Genomic DNA, 5449 nt, shown 5'->3' on the forward strand with positions numbered 1-5449 from the left:
TCCTTCTGAGGGTCTTACTTGCTTACTCTGACCCTCTACCTTTCCTGACATGATGTCTTTTGCCAAAAGACTGGCACATGCACTAAGTTTATGAGACAAGGTTTCACCATTCTGCCTCTCGGGAGAGCTCTGGTTGCACTTCCTCCATGATAGATTTGTTCTCTTGGCAGTCATGGGGATATTCATTCCTCTACTCCAACAGTACAAAAGATCAATTTTTCTTTATTGTGTATTTCTGTGTTCTTTTCCCTTCTCTCTGGTTGCACTATACATGTTTTCCAACCAGTAATAATCAAGTGAGGGCTTGCTTAATTTTTCCTGTTTTAAGAACTTATACTTCGATATTCTGTGACTGGGAGCTGAAAGAGATATACCCAATTGTGAGTACTTTACTGTAGTAAAAGGAAAGAATGTTTCCAACCAACGAACAAGATGACATCTTACAGCAGAAGTAAGTTATGTGCTAATTCCAACTATCTGTCCTCCATCTCCCTTAACCTTCAGTGGAAATGGAATAATCTCCACAGCATCTGATGTAAAAATATCAGGTCTCTTATATTGAATTGCACTTGGAAGGAGAAGTGGCATCTACTTCCATAATAGCTTGCCTCCGGAAACCCTATGAACCTGGAGAGAGGAAGAAAGGCACCCAAGCATTGAGGACTCTCCTTCATAGGGTCGCTATGAGTCGCCTGCGACTCGACAGCACTGAACAACAACAATGTCATACTAAATGTGTGACCAAACCAAAGCCAGACAAATGGCCATAAAGGCAGCTTAATATCATCTCTTACTCATGATGAGTTAGAATAGTACAGCACCATCTTCAGAGGAGAAATTTTGATGGGAACAAGACCGTAAAATTACAGAGCTTGGGGGGGGGGGGGAAATCACATTTTCCTCACAATAGCTGTCCCCACTCCAAAGACATGAGGAATAGATTAATGAGGAAGAATTTGATGCAAACCTACTCAAGTACATTTAGCATGCTCTAAGAAAGGATGCCATTCCCAGCACATAGCACACATTCATTGGCATTCAATAGAGGAAAATCTACCATAAGTATTTTTGCCTTTATGGAGCCAACTCAAAAGTAACTAGAACAGCATTTAATGCTTTGATCTTTGAGTGCCTAACCATGGAAATTGCAAGATTAGATCCACTAGATTAGCCTGGTATTTGTCTATAATTAAAAGAAAATAAATAAAAATCCTCTCTTGGAAACTATATGAGGACCAAACATCATGTGAATGAAGACATAGACTAGGAATTCATTTTCATTTGTACCTTCCAAGTATAAGTTTATTGTCATTTTTTACTTGATCCTCACAGTCAAAACAAGCTTCGGTTTCCGCAGAATAGTGAGCAGAGACCAGGCGCTTCAGAAATCTCAAGAGTTAGTATTAGCAAGGGTGTTCCTTGGGCTGTGAAAATCATTAAGCACTTGACTATGAGTTGAAAGGTTGGCAGTTCAAATCTACCTCCCGATGAAAGACTGGCAGTTCAAACTTAATCAGAGGTGGTAAAAAGCTGGTCTGGAAGATGCTTTGTATGACAATGCTGTCATCAAACCACTGTTAAGGGAAGCTCCTACCTTCCTTTTTCTACTCCAAAGCATTTCTTTAAAAGCCAGACGAGGTGGGGGAGGGGGAACAAAACACCAAAATCTGCAAATAGAAGCACGTCAAATGGTCCGTCACAGCCATTTCATCTGTACCATGTTACTGTGAAAATTGCCATCTTAACTCCAGGACACCTGCTCCAGCAGTTGCTCTTTAATGTACTTTCACCAAAGAAATATGGGCTGGTGTCTTCTCTTCTCTGTCTTCAAAGCTTAGTAATACTTGCCCTTTACATTGCTCTGAATCGGTGGAACCCATCGCCTTTGATCATCACCCTCAAGAGCCAAGAGCTGCACCAAATTCTGAATGCATAGCAGGAAACTAAGAGAATGCCTCTCCCTTTCCCTTCCTCTGAGGAAGCCAGGCATCCGTGTCCTTCCCCAGCTACATCAACCCTCGAGGGAGAATGACAACTCGCCCCACACCCCACACCCAGGAGGCCGCTTTGTCACATCTGCGCCTGCGCAAAAAGGCGCCACGGTCACGTGGCTGGCCACGCCCCCTCGCCCTGTCATCTGGGCAGCAGGCACCAACAGCTGACCTGCCCGTTGTTAAAATATACCTGTTAAAATAGACCTTCTCTGTAGGAGTTTGATGTAAGTAGTTACCATACCTGAGAATTGTGGTGGTGTGGGGAGCTGTCATGTCGAGTCAGACTCATAGCGACCCGATGAGCCGCAGACCTGAACCCTGCCCTATCCTGCACCATCCTCATCATCTTGAGAATACTCTCTATTGAAATGGAGAGTTGTTTGTACACCCATGTTCATAGCAGTATTGTTCACCATCATAAGAACATGGAAACAGCCCAAATGTCCAGCCACAAGCGAATGGATTGAGAAATGATGGTATATTCACACAATGGAATACTACACAGCACGCAGGAGCAATGATTTTGTAAATCACTTCCTAACTTGGGAGAGACTGGAGAGCATTATGCTAAGTAGCTAACTCAGTCCCATAAGAAAAAAAAAATACTGTATACGACCATTATTGTAGAAATAGATAACTAATGAAACGTGTATGAGGATCTAAGGTGAGGAGCAGAGGGGTGAGGATGGGGGGTAATCAGAGGGTCCCACAATATGATGAGTGGAGGTAGAGTTGGGTAAAGGAAATGGGAAAGATCTGGTGTGAGAAACAATGTATACTGACTGTGTAAGTAAACCAGCAAAAAATAAAAATTTTTAAAAGTTAAAATGATTAAAAATGACTTGTTGAACAATAGAGATTTGACTCAAAGTAGTTACCATGGAATGACATTTAATTTATCGAAGAGTCTATAGCATGTAACAGGGAGATTCTAGAATGTGTAACATGGAGCTCTGATGGCCTAATGGTAAAGCTCTGCACTGCCAACCCAAAGGTACGCGATATGGATCCACCAGCTGCTTCTATAGAAAGATGGGCAATCTCCTTTTGATTTACTGCCTCTGAAAACTTGCTGGAGGGTCAACTTTGAGTCACCTTTGACTCAAAGTCGAAGGATGGTCTACAATATCAACAACAAAGAACTAATACAGAACAACAAAAATGTCACCGTTAAGGGGAGGGGGTGATTCATAGAGCAGGACAAATTACATTAACATATTTCAGCTAAGAGGATATATGTTGGTGGTGGTGGTGGTGGTGTTGATGATGATGATTTTGTGTACCATAGAGTCAGAACCAACCCATAGCTGAACCTCCTGAGGGTGTTCAAAGGCAGCTAACCACACAGGAGGAGGTTGCCCATCCTTTTCCTGTGGAGCAGCTGGTGGTCTCAAACCTCATGACTTGGGGATTGAAGAGCAGCTTCTTACCACTAGGTCTCCAGAGGATATTCCTCAGGGGATGTATAGATGCCAAAATAGTCACTGAGACTTCTCCTTACACAGCTATTTTAAAAGTCGTCCTTTTTTTTAAAAAAAAGAAAGTCATCCTTTAGGAGGTGTGACTGAGGGCTGTGTTAGTTTAGAACCCTGCTCCTTTGGGTTTTCAGTGGCTACATTTTCTTAAGTAGAACACCAGGCCTCCACCCCCCACCCCCAGTGTCTGTGTAGATTCAAACCTTTAACCTTTTGGTTAGCAGCCAAGGATGTTAACCTTTAGCACCACCTGGAACTTCGTGTAACTATTAGAACAGATGATAACACCAAATGATGATGAGATTGTAGGTAAACAATCCCTCATGTGTTTCTGGTGGTAATGTAAAATTTACATCCATTTTGGAAAACAGCAAAGACAAAACCCAGCGATCATATTTTCAGCCGTTCATTCCCAAGAAATTTATGTTCACAAAAGAGCCTGTATATACATGTTCAGAGCTGCTTTCTTCCTACAAGCAGAATAACTAGAAACCACTTACATGGCCTTCAGTGTGTGAACCAAACTCCGGTACATGCACACCATGGAAGCTTACTCAGCAATAAAAAAGAATGAACTCTTGATGTGTGCCACAGTGGAAGGGGGGCCTCAAAGACATTATGCTTAAAAAAAAAAGTCACTCTCAAAACATTACATGTTGATCTCATTTATGGAACAATCTCAAAATGATAAAACCATAGAGATGTTGAAAGAGTAGTGATTAGGAAAGTCCGTATACAAAGAGGGAGCATCAGTGGTGGCTTTGTGTTAATGGAGCAGTTCTGTATCGCCATTACAACTTTTTAATCCTAGGACTTCAATGAAATATTTATGGTAAAAGCTCATCAAACAGTTTTAGACCACTTGTTTGTAATATCAACCTGAAAATGACCAAATGCATAATGCAAGATGAATGTAGCTTTACTGATCTTCATATTTACTAAATCAAATAGATTTTATTAACAACTAACGATTTAAGTATACAAATGTTGATTATTTCATGGTCGTATGTAGAGCAGGGGTCTGTCCATGGCAGTGTTTCCAGGGATTATTTGCTGCGGTTTCTTTTCTTTTCCTTCCCGCTGGCAGAATATAGCCTGTCCTCCCTGATTATTGCTCCAACTTCCCCAGAATTAGGATACTGATATGTAAAATGTGGGGCGGCATGCACCATACTGTTGTCAGCAGGCAGTTGTTGTTGGAAGAAGACATAATGTTGATGAAAGTAGGGGGTCAGTGAAAGAGGAAGACCCTCAGTCAGCTAGACTGACACAGTGGCTGCACTGTGGGCCTGAGCCTGGTGGAGATGTGAGGGTGGTGCAGGACAGAGCAAAGCTTCAGTCTGTTGGTTAGAGAGTCACTACGTGTCAGAGTCAAGTCAGCAGCATCTAACAACACCTAAAGCCCTTGTGGCATATCTTATTGCTTCTGTTTGGGAGGACTTCCCAGAAAGTCTGAGTAACTGTTTGAGTCAATTATTTTCCTGCCACATCTTTAGGTCGGTTTATCTAAGACTTAGGCACCATGCTGGATACTTCCAACAGGATGGATTGTCCTTTATCCCCAGTAGAAGGTGCTTCCTTTGGAAGGCCCGTCAGTTTAGGTGCTTCCTGGAGAGAGAGGACAATGGCTGGAAGGTAAGCCTGTGCCCATGTGTTACTTGAGTACCTGCCTCCAGCTTAAGAGAAAGAAGCACATCATTTTATGCTTTTTTGATTGCTAACTGAGCAAATGAGGAGAAATGAGGAAAAGCATAATGTTAAAAATCAGGATAGGGATAGAATCAGGATTGCAGGCCCACCTGTCAAAGCCTCTCCATGCCTTCATTTCCATATCTCTAAAGTGGTTAGGATAATAATAATAATAATAATAATAATAATAATAATAATAGTGGCTGACTCTGAGAAGAATGGGAATCCCAGAACATTTAATTGTGCATATGCGAAACCTATACTTGGACCAAGAGGCAGTCGTCAGAACAG

This window comes from Elephantulus edwardii, unplaced genomic scaffold, assembly GCF_000299155.1.
Source record: "Elephantulus edwardii isolate Elephantulus edwardi_28Jun2011 unplaced genomic scaffold, EleEdw1.0 scaffold00074, whole genome shotgun sequence".
Lineage (NCBI taxonomy): Eukaryota > Metazoa > Chordata > Mammalia > Macroscelidea > Macroscelididae > Elephantulus > Elephantulus edwardii.